At 36.6% G+C, this 12,515-nt stretch overlaps 1 pseudogene; it reads right to left on the bottom strand.

Annotated features, from left to right (window-relative positions):
* Positions 1-6,692: 6,692 nt before the first annotated feature.
* On the bottom strand, positions 6,693-8,481 carry LOC114657671 (zinc finger BED domain-containing protein 5-like; annotated as a pseudogene).
* Positions 8,482-12,515: the final 4,034 nt, after the last annotated feature.

Raw genomic sequence — 12,515 nt, 5'->3', positions numbered from 1 at the left:
TAAGTCCCAGTTTTACTCATTTTCCTCTCTGCCTTCCTATTTTGTCTACCACTTAAAGAAATGCACCATATTCCAGTGATAAGTGATAGTCAAGGTTTGCCAAGAATCTGAATGTTCGTCTTGTATCTATGAGAAATTTGCCCCTAAATCCCAAGTACAAGCATCATGGGATCTGTTCTAACTGTAAATTGACTCCTGCAAGTTGTGAAAGCATGTAGTGAGTTTTAAGGGGACCGATTTCAAGGTAACACCAGTGGTAGATGTTGTAGGAACACCATACTCTAATCATCTCTGGTTTTCCTCTGTAGCCACAATGACCAAGAAGAAATCCTACAATCCCTTCTCCTTAAACCCAGTAACTCCACATCTTCTGGTTCCCCAATCAACATTGCCATGAAGAAACATTAACATGGTGTCATTCGACCCAGTGAATGACAGAGACTTGTCAAAGTACAGGGTCATTGACATTCTTCGTTTTTGATTATTATTTTTATCGTCTTCACGATTAAACAGGGTTTATCTGCTTTAGATCCCCTGACTCTTCTTATGACTTTTGTGTTTGAATTACACTGAGTATAAATAAGTGCAAGAGTCTGTGCAAGTGAGGTTTGTGACAGACAGACATTTCAGTATATAACTGGTTTCAGTCCATTTCCATCTTTTAATTAAAACATCCCTCAGAAAATGGATGGAAGGTCTGTCTATGTGCAATACATTAACCCAGAACAATGAGGCTCAAAGAAATTCCTTTTTAAATTAAAACAAGAATATGTATTTGAATGCAGCCCAATATTTTTAGAGTGCTAAATTTCTGGAATTAACATACATCAAAGATAACCAATAACAAAAAAGACACATCTTGACTATAACATGAACAAAATATGTTTTTTTTTTGTGCTGTTAAGGCACAGGCACACACAGATATTTTGCCTCATTAAAACAAGGAGGGGTTGTGAAAATCTGCATTCTACCCCTGTGAGTTAGAGATCTAAAAAAGAAAGTTGGCATAAAGCGTATATTATCTAGCTGTGGTTTGATATATTGTAAAGCTTTGAGACAGCAGCTTGAGAAAGAAAGCCTCAGTAATTTAAAATGTAGCTACACCTATCTGTTGGATCCATGCCCTGCCTGACTCCCTTCTTTCTTCTGCTATAGTGACCTTGTAGCACCAGCTCTCACTAACAAAAGGCTTTCTCTGAATTTTATGAATTGTTACCTCAGAAAAGAACCAACGGTATCTACTAACTCGAGTGTTTAGCTTCTGTCATAGTGATATACAACATAATGGTCTTCATTTTAAGAGAATCTACAGTACTTTGTTTGCATCTACTTTTTGATCGGTCAGCTATGAAAGAATTAAATTAAATAAAAATGTGGTCCTTAACTGACAAATATTAACATGGAAGCAAAGTGGTGCCATGCTTATTGCAGCTGCCCATATGCTCCAATTTCCAGCATGGACAGCATATGTTCAAAATGTGCAATTTTTGAAGTGTTCATATTGACATTCTCTGAGTTTTCCTGCATTTCAAAGTCATGTGTGTAAACTCAATAGCAGCATTTAAATTGGCCCTGTATGAGTTAGTATTCTGTGAAGGATTGGCATCCCATTCAGTGGTAGTTCCTGCCCTATCCCCTACAAAGCTAGAACAGGCTCTGGCTCCTGCTATATAAAAGGGTATATAAGATGCATGTAGACTTTGTCTAAAATCTTTAGAAACTTTTCCTCACCTGAAACAGTTCCATTGTCTAAGACACAACTGTGAAGGACTGGGCATATTACCCCTTCTGACATCATTATGTTTGTAACTTACAACACCCGTTGCTGCAGCCAGGTTTCACGGGACAAATGCCTATCCTTCCAAAAAATTACACAAGGAGAGGATCAACTCAAAAACTGGTTCATGTCCACTATAAAGCTAAATAGGATCATCATAATAGGTTAAAATAAATTCAATGCAAATAATCTTTCATTTTGACTCTAGCTCTTAAGCATCTACTTAAAAATTTCTGATATACGCATTACTGTTAAAACTAAAGATGCAGTCAGACACTAGCTACACCCCCACTGACAGGTAAAGCTCCTTCAGGAGAAAAAACTTTCAGTGAGCTGTGCAGAGTAATGTGGAGAAGAAAAAATGAGTCCCTTGGTGGTTGCAGAGATTTACTGGACTGTTCTGATGTTATTACTATTATCTCAAATGGGGTAAAGAAATTTTACTAATAATGAGCAGGTCTGTTTTATCTTCAGTTCAAATACAAAACAGATGAACTCTTATAAAGGACTTAGCAGGTACATTCCCTTTTAAATGTAGAGCATGTCAATACAGTAGCTTTCTTTTGTTATTAAACTAGTTTTGTGCCTGTTAAAGGTAATATGAGGTGGTTAATTATCTTGAAGAATTGTTGTTTACACCCTGGGGATATTTTTAAGTAATCTCCACCTGAGATGGGGGTACCCCAAAATAAAGCCTTATTATTCAAAAAATAAACGACAGTCAATTTTTCAATACAACCTAACAGGCAACTTCTCAAATGTTACAGAATCTATGTTTGTGTCAAATGTAAACATTCCTTTACTTAGAAACTAGAAAAACTAAGAAAAAAAAAATAAAAAAAAAATCAGGCACAGTAATCCATCCTTATCCATCCATCCATCCATTTTCCAACCCACTATATCCTAACACAGGGTCAAGGGGGTCTACAGGAGCCAATCCCAGCGCGCAAGGCAGGAAACAAGCCCCAGGCATGATGCCAGGCCACTGCAGGGCGCACACACACCCACACTCACACACTAGGGACAATTTAGAATGGGCAGTACACCTAACCTGCATGTCTTTGGACTGTGGAAGGAAACTGGAGTACGTGGAGGAAACCCACGCAGACATGGAGAGAACATGCAAACTCCACGCAGGGAGGACCCGGGAAGCGAACACGGGTCTCCTAACAGCGCTACACACTGCACCACCATGCCACCACTCACAGTAATGTTTTCTAATTTTTGTTTCCTAATGCAGTACACACGTAATGCCAGGATAGTTTTTTCATCTCTGAGGCATTCCCAGATATGTTAACTGTACCCTTCTAAAGTTTCTTGTTGATAACACAAAGAAATAAATAGTTACATCATTTGGCATCATGGGCTCCCCTTCCTAATCCAAAACCTCTCCAAACGGGGATCCAGATTCAGAACAATTTTATTGCACATAAAACAGTGAATCATATAAAAACTCTGAACCACATCCCCTAATACACTCCTAAATCTAAGAACTCCAACTTCACATTTACATTAAACTATTTACATTGTTTGCTCCTGCTTCAAATAGTGTATTTTTTCAGTATGCGCGCCCTTGGCTGTGTATCATTATGCCCATATACAGTATGGACATCTACATATCATTGGAGAAATCACAGTTGCTGCTATCCAATTAGTTTAACTCTTTGAGGACTGAATTTTTTTTCCACACAATGCACTGGTTTTCATACATAAAATCAACATAAAACGTCTGTTCCTATGTGCTGTGGCTGCTGTTGGCGTCTGTTCGGCATCTCTGGCAGCAGTGGCTGCACAGGGGTGGCTCGATGGTCAGCAGGAATGCATGGCGGGCCGGCTACCTGTGTCTTTGCACAGCAGGTGGGCAACGGTGGCAGTCGTAGTGTGACGCAATATGGTTTGTACCTCGTCATCATAAGTGGTGATCCTCCTAGGCGAACGCTCCTGTAGGTGTATCAGCTACACAAACGTGTTCAGCTCCACAATCAGCTGGGGACCGATACGCTGATGCTGGTACCTCACTTTCGTTTTCGATAACCATCTCCAGATCACTTGCATCAAACTCAGAGTCCGAAAAGTCAGAGCCTGATTCAGCGATAATACGTAAAATGTCCATGGAGTATTTTGCGTTGCACATTTGCTTTAGTCTTGCCAGATGTCAATGCCATTTTAGAGGCTGCTTAATTTTCACTACTCATTCACAGGCAGGGAATCGAGGTCAAATCAACAAAGCTACGTAACTTTCCTTCAAGCAAAGAGTCGAACTAAAATGTAAGGGTGAGTTTTGTCACAGCTTACAGCTGACTACCATCCTCTACTCCTGAATTTTGACAAAAGTCGGCATCAGGACTAGAAAAAGTTAAAGTTTGTGAGTGTATGACCTTTTGAGTCAGAGCTAATGACCCAGAAATGTGAGGTAGCACTTGCCAAAGGTAGCTTTGCAACTACTTTTATTTGGAGGATATCTCATGATTGATGCATCATACTACAATGTGCTTGAACTTGTTTTGATCAAGAGAAGCTACTGTACTGTAAGTACTGATATGTCACTTGTATATATTTACCATTGTTTTGTGAAGTAATATGCAAGAGAACACAAAAAATCAGAAGAGCGTTGTAATGATGTTTCTGGTTTTCAGCCTTTAACTCACGTTTGCTCATTTGGTAGGAAGTATTGGTTGAAATTTATTGGACAGGACTTTTGATTGATTTATAGCACTTGGGTATTCCTTATACACAATAATTACTATGATTTTTTTTAAATTTGTTTGACAATGTATGAAAAACCACACATATGATTTCATACTAGATTAAAAGTCAACTGTAAATATTATAACAATTTGATTACTAGGAGTGTGAAGTAGTCACCTGTTGCTTGCAAACAAGGCATTGTTTGTGTCAGTGTGTGATATAGTTCACCTGCGTGATATAGTAAAAGATTTTTTAAATGATTGCTCAGTCTGGTACCAGGCCACTCATGGTGTAAGAGGGTGAAGAATGGAATATAAAACAAACTTGAACTAAACACTATTGCAAGGAAGTCAATCTCCAAATAGATGTGAAACATTTTTCTTTTCATGAATGTATTGCTTCATGAGAAAAAGAAAAGAAATTCTGTGGTCAGTGATTTCAATTTAGTAGTAAAGAGTGAACCTCAAGGAGTTCGCTTTGCCGTGAGTTTGGCAAAATCATGGAAATATTCAGGAACTTTGGCAAACTCCGCAAAATGCATTAAAGTGAATAGAGAAGAAGGAATTGAACTAGTTTTGAGTGGATTATAATGGTGCAATGGTCTTTCAAGTATCAGTGAGGGCTAGGGAAGTGTCTGCCAACTACGACCGGACTGATTATCGTGGCCAAAAACAGGACCACTGCGGCACTGTGCCTCAAACAACAAAAGTCACAGACTTAATAATAACCAGAAACAAAAAGTCACAAATGGTCACAAACTACAAATAAATTATATATATATATATATATATATATATATATATATGTGTGTGTGTGTGTGTGTGTGTGTGTGTGTGAGTGTGTGTGTGTGTCTGTATACATACATATATATATATATATATATATATATATATATATATATATATACTGTATATATATATATATATATATATATATATATATATATATATATATACTGTATATATATATATATATATATATATATATATATATATATCATTGCACTCACAGAGTTCCAGTCTTGGGGCACACATTGGCCATACCATAATGCAGCAGATGTAACTGGAGAGTTCCATTATTTGAAGTTGCAGCTCCTGGCACAGTTGGCACATCTTATTTTGCTTCTGACTTGTTTCTTCCATCAAAAAGATAGAAATGCCTTGTACATAGTAATACATGTTTTATTATTATTATTATTGTTATTTCTCAGGGTCTCATTCTGACTTGAGTGGTGGGGGCACCTTTAAGGCTTGTTTTATGTTATATTTATTGTTATATTTATTTTTGTTGTTATATGGCTAGTTATAAATGCCATGCTGCACAAGAGACGGAGTGAGTCCACTAGGATAAGCATTATATATCCAATGGCAGTACTCATAATATTTTTATTATGGTCAGTTAATGTACCAATCAAATTAAAATTCTGCAAGTTTCTTTTTTTTTAATGCATGTGGGGTGTAAATCGGCTGGATCGGGTTGTGACTTCAGGGATGAGTGAAGTGGATTAGGCAGTAATGTTAAAACACGCATGTGTGAAAGTTCTATGTAAGGCTGGTAAAGCTCCCTATTGTCATGCTGGCCTCATTGAGCACTCAGAGAAAATATTTGTCTATGACAGGTGAATATCTGATGAACAAGGTCACCACTATATTCTCTGAGAAAAACGCTTTGGCGAATTTCACCAATCAACAAATTTTATTTGGTAAAAATTAGTGGATAAAGCTATTTGGATAATTAAATCACTTTAAGTGATGCATTTTAAATTAATATATTATGCTGTTTTTTGGCAGAGTTTGAAGGCCTATAAAAATAATTGTCATTGTCAAGTCTGTTCATCTGTCTTCCTGTTTGACTGTATGTCTATACCAGTGGTTCTCAACCTTCCTAATGCCGCGACCGTTTAATACACTTCCTCATGTTGTGGTGACCCCCAACCATAAAATTATTCTTGTTGCTATTTCATAACTGTAATTTTGCTACTGTTATGAATCGTAATGTAAATATCTGATATGCAGGATGTATTTTCATTGTTACAAATTGAACATAATTAAAGCATAGTGATTAATCACAAAAGCAATATGTAATTATATATTGTGAAATATTTATTTCTAATTACAAATTAATGAAATTTTGTCTTGAAGCATGGTGTAGCATGGGTAACAGTCTTAATATAACAACAGTAAACTACATTGCTACATTTTGCAACAGTATGCTTAAAAAGCCAACGTCAGTGTGAAGGCTGAGATTGCTTCTTTCTCACCAGATCAGAAATTCTCGGGGCAGTCTTTGCAAGAGCACAACGAAGATCATCTTCCACAACAAGTCTACTTCTGTATTTAGCCTTGATAACCAACAAGCTGGAAAACCCTGTTTCACAAAGATATGTTGTTGGAAATGGAAGAAGAAGGCACAACACAGTCTCAGACAGAACAGGATATGACTGCAAACACTTGATCCAGAATTTTGTAACTGGCATTGTAGAGAAATCAGTTCTCGCTGCATCGCTGTTAATAAGTTCAATGAACTCCTCTTGTGCTGTCTCAGGAACATCTTCAACTTTGACTGTGAATGGGCTTCTGGCACATGCAAATGGGGTGTCAGGTAGATTTGGAAAGTACGATGAAATTGTAAAGTGCAAGTGTTCTTTCACAGAAATTATCATCGTAATCCTTTTGTCTGGTTCAATGTCATGTTCCTCAAAGAAAGCAGATAAGGTAGGCAACATGTAAATTTTATTTTCATCCAATTTTTTTTGCCAAAGCTGAAGTTTCATTTGGAATGATCGGATCTTTTCAGACAAATCGAGGCATGTTGCATTTGGTCCTTGCAGTGATAAATTTAACTCATTCAAGATAGCAAAGATGTCAACCAAGTAAGCTATTTTCTGCAGTTCACTTTTATCGATGAAAAGTGCTTCGAACTGCGGTCTTGCTTTCTGATTAAAAAAACGTTTTGAGTTGAAGCTCAAAAACACGTTTTAAAACGTTTCTTCTTGACAACCATCCCACTTCAGTGTGAAATAGCAGAGCATTGTTCGGCGCATCCAACTCGTTGCACAGTTGCGAAAACAGTCGACTGTTTAAAGTGCTTGCCTTTACAAAATTGACAGAACTTATGACGCCTTTCATTACTTCTTGTAACTCTTGTGGCAGCATCTTCATTGCTAATATTTGCCTATGAATAATACAGTGAGTTCCGATGACTTTTGGTGACTCATTCAGTACCAAACGTTGAAATCCAGATCGACATCCTAGCATAGCTGGAGCACCATCTGTGCAAACACCACAAACCTTTTCCCAAGAGATCTTATGCTCTTTCAGAAATGAACCAACTGTGTCAAATACATCACGGGCAGTAGTTGTCGTTTCAAGAGGTTTGCAAAAAAGAAACTCATCTTTAAAGTCACCATCATTAATATACCTCACGTAAACCAGTAACTGTGAACAGTTTGCAACGTCTGTAGATTCATCAAGCTGGATGCTAAATATTGGAAGTGGAGCAGATTTCATTTCCTTGATTACCTGATCAAGAATATCAGCAGACATGTCATCTATTCTTCTGCGGACAGTGTCATTAGTTAAGGAAATTGCACTCAATTTCATAACAAATTCGTCTCCGATCATAAATCAAACAATGTCTTTGGCCGCTGGCAACAGTAAATCCTCAGCAATGGTGTGAGGTTTCATAGCTCTGGCGATTCTGAGTGCCACCAAATATGAAGCTTCAACGGCTGCTACATTTTGTTTGTAGTACTTGCCACCAGTGTCAAGTCTGGCTTTTTTGAGTCCATTAGCTTTGCTTCTAAAATAGTTGGTATCCTTGCCAGCAAAGCTCAGATGCTTGCTATCAAAATGGCATTTTAGTTTGTTCGGCTTCATAGATTCAGCTGATAGAACTTCACAACAAATAACACATTGCGGTTTCTCAATTCCTGCTGTAATTATTGAGGTAAAACCATACTGTAAAAAATTCTCACTATATTTTCTTTTCTTAACGTTCTTCTCTACACGATCCATTGTCACGAGAGACAGGCGCATACGCACACACAGGCATGCAAGAGAGAGGAATATACACACACAGGCGCGTGCTAGAGAGAGGCACACACACAGGAGCGCGCTAGAGAGAGACACACAGAGTGAGACGGATAGAGGAGCGGTGTCTCAGTTCCTAAGACCATCGGAAATATGCGTTTTCCGATGGTCTTAGGCGACCCCTGTGACAGGGTCATTCGAACCCCAAAGGGGTCACGACCCACAGGTTGAGAACCACTGGTCTATACGAAGTAACTTTGCTCGCAGTGGATGGATCATGTTTAAATTTGAGACGCTTATTCTTCAATGAAATTTTACTTATTCATTCAAGGAAAAAGTTACATTTTCATTCAGATATCTCAAATAGAGTGCAGTGTGCACAGTATTCAAATTTCCAAAATCCCCATTGAAAAGTAGTGGCAACTTTCTAGACTCTTCATAGTAAAATTAAAAAAATATTCTGTGTGGTGTCAATTATAGATTAGTTTACTGTTTCAAATTTACAATGAAAGACATTCCTTTCCCTTGCATATTTTAAACATTTTCATCTTTTATTTGTCTGACAGCCACTCCTGATGGCAAAATATGGAAATGTCAGCAGAGTTATGTGCCCTGCAGCAACTCACAAGTCCCACTCCTTGAAATTGTAGCAGGTAAGTTACATGATGTTTATCAACATAACAATATAAAGATGCAAGAAACTTAACTTACATAGAAATGAATGAAAGTGGGGAAGATCTCTCTAGTCATGGCACAGGGACATATTATATAAACGGCAAGTAAACGCATACTCATAATTCTGTTACACTTAAAACAACCTCACAGCTTCATTATTTGAAGATCATAATGACTCAATATTTCTCTGACACTATAATTTATCATCAAAGCACCAAAATGACCTGCTTTCCATCAGTCCCTGCTGTAGCAAGTAATTTTACCTTGAGACTTCAACAGAGATTTTAAATCTACATTAGCTACTTCTTTCAAAAAATATTATGTTTAAGAAACCTGAGCTTCAAATTTATCCATAAACTCTTCACAACCAAAAACTAACAGTAGGACATCAATCACTGGAATTTTTGTATCACTTGAATTGGACTCTGCTGTCTAGGAAAGCTATTTTAGCCCGCACAAGCCTATTTGGGCTCCATTTTCAGCTACATTATATTACAAAGTGCTGCAAAAAAATGTATTTTGTATACCTCACTAACACATCCAATTATATTCAATTTTCACTATTATTATTGATTATGATTTAGAGTTACAAAAATATTTAGTAAACAAAATAAGATAACTAACTCTTTGATGAAATCACCAGAAAATGATCGACATTTCTAAACAGTAAAGCAAGTCTATCAATGCACCTGAATGTTATGGTATGTGTAGGTTTCTTACTTATTTTTTATTTTTGTGATTTGATAGTTTAAACACAATGCAGTGCTGATATGGAGAAAGCTGTCTAAATATGAGCTGTACATACCAAACATACTAGAAGACAACCACAATATACCCATTATTAAATCCAGCTAATCCAATTCAAATTTACTGGATGCTGAAGTCTATTCCAGCAACAATGGGCACTAGGGAGGAACCAACAATGGACAAAGCATAAGTCCACATGCAAATACACCACACTTCCTCAAACTTGCCAATTTAGAGAATCAGGTTAATGCATCTGCAGGCAGGGCTGGACTGGGAAGCTTATTCAGGCTGGGAATCTCAAGTCTAACCCAGGCCACACAATTTACATCAGTTTTCTTGTACAGTCACAGACTCAAAAAACCAGCAAACTCCATTTTGTCTTGGAATTTTTTATGAATGAAGAGACAGTAGATTCAGCTTTTACACATACATTTCACTCTTAAATATTAGTCTCAAGACAACCTCTGATAAAGTGTGGAACAACACTTCATAAATGTAAACACGTCATAAATAAATAAACCATGTAGTTCTATAATATTTATATCAAAACAAATGTGCAAAAAGCACTGAACTGCAAAAAGTAGTTGTCAGTGGAATCCACAGTGCATAGATTATGTGCGCAGTTTCAACTGTGAGTCTGGAAACTACACAACCGCTTTCTGCGTCTGGATGGTAATGCCGAATACTCTTCCACAAAGTCTGAAGTGTAGGTCAAAAAAGACCAATTTCTTCAATAGACAAAAGACTCAAAAAATGTCTTATTGGCACAGAATTCTGTAAAGCATTTTTCAAAGAATGCACTTAGTTAACAAAAAACTATGAAACGTGTAGCATATTCAGTCACTCATCACAGCGTAACTGTCACAGCGCGAGAGACGTACTTTAAAAATATTAAAATAAAGTAAAAACAAGACTTGTTCATTAACAAACTTATCATGAAATAAAGAATAACAGGTACATTTAAAAACACAAATCATTCCACTCACATACGTGTTTCATTAATAAAACATTTCGTGTAGCCTATTCAGTCACTCTGAAGAAAAAAGAAAAAAAAAACGTTGAGAATGTGACCATCTGACAACACTTCACTAAAATTTGAAACAAAAATAAAACAAAATAAATACACAGTAACAAATACCAAAACCCATACAACATCCAAAAATATAAGTATATTATAAATATTTTTTAACAATCTACTGTACATATATAACTTTAATCACAAACGTACTAGACGTACGCACCTTTCATCATAGTTCTCATGTTTGACTGTCAGACTTGACTTGAACAAAAACAAGAAACCCTCCAACATTAATCTGAAAGGATTTGTGTCCACTACAGAGGAATAACGCCACTCGTTTTCCAGTATAGTAACATTATATAATTCCACCATTAGTTTATTTAATTAACTGGTTGCTCTGAATGCCAGGCCAGGCCAAGCAGCAGGCCACTGGGAAAGCTGCTGCTCATTGTAAACGTCAGTCTGGCTTTGTCTGCAGGTCTGTGTGATGTGGAAATGTGTTGAGGAAAATCCTCTGTAAATAAAAGTAGCCGTGTGTCAACAATGAATTCAAGATAGTCACCCTTTATTACATCAAGCCTGATGGAGCCTGACACAAATGCACTAATCAAGCAAAGCAGTATTGTTAAATAAATTAGGTTAATTTGCATAACATAGTCAAGAAACATTCCAGTTTAAACCAATCGACAACTGGACAAATGGTATATTCTTTTAAAACATGTATTGTCTTGCTATTACCTAAAAGTCACAAAATAGTTAAACAGATAAAAAGTGCTTGGCAAATACAGTATCTTGTTCAATGATCAGAATTTCTTATATAACAAATCTTAGAGCAAACAAAATAAAAAGTTAAAATATCATATCAAATCTCATCTTTATATTGATGTGCTGATACAAATGATACACATTGTCTTAGTTAAACTGGCAGCTATAGATAGAGGCACTTTACAGATTCATTCAGTACATTCTAACCCAACAGAGGGAAAGCCACCTCTGCGCACTTACCTAATCTTCTTTTAGTTTCTACACTTGAATATATTTTAGCTGTAAATGAGAGGGTACCATTAGCATTTCCATACTTTATCAACTTAATTTCTTGTTTAAGTGAACACCTTGACACAATCATTGGCAGCGATGGGATCAATATCTCAGACAAAGAATGTTAATCATTGATTCTGTCTAGAGTCTTTCATTTAATCTGTGTAATTCATCTTAAAATTGTACATCTCACACATACTGTATTTAAAAATTAAAATCAGTAACAGGATGCTAACAGCAAACAATGTTATGAAGCATTGGCCTCACTAGGTCATATGTTCTGGAATTATTCTATACTAAGACTGTTTTATTGAAACATATTTACTTAGTTGTCAGATGGTGCTGGATTCATAATTATTCTTAATCTTGTAATGACACTGGAGTACCACCAGATGGGATACAATTATAGAATGATGAATCTTTTGTCATCTCTCATACTATATTGCTGCTGTTTTGTATTGTCTTGCTTCATTGGCAGAATCCTAACTCACCCTTCTAACTAAATGGGAAAATAATGTATCATATTTTGACAAATGTCCAA

The sequence above is a fragment of the Erpetoichthys calabaricus genome, chromosome 9 (genome assembly GCF_900747795.2).
Source record: "Erpetoichthys calabaricus chromosome 9, fErpCal1.3, whole genome shotgun sequence".
Taxonomy (NCBI): domain Eukaryota; kingdom Metazoa; phylum Chordata; class Cladistia; order Polypteriformes; family Polypteridae; genus Erpetoichthys; species Erpetoichthys calabaricus.
This window is presented reverse-complemented; position numbering and strand designations above follow the sequence as displayed.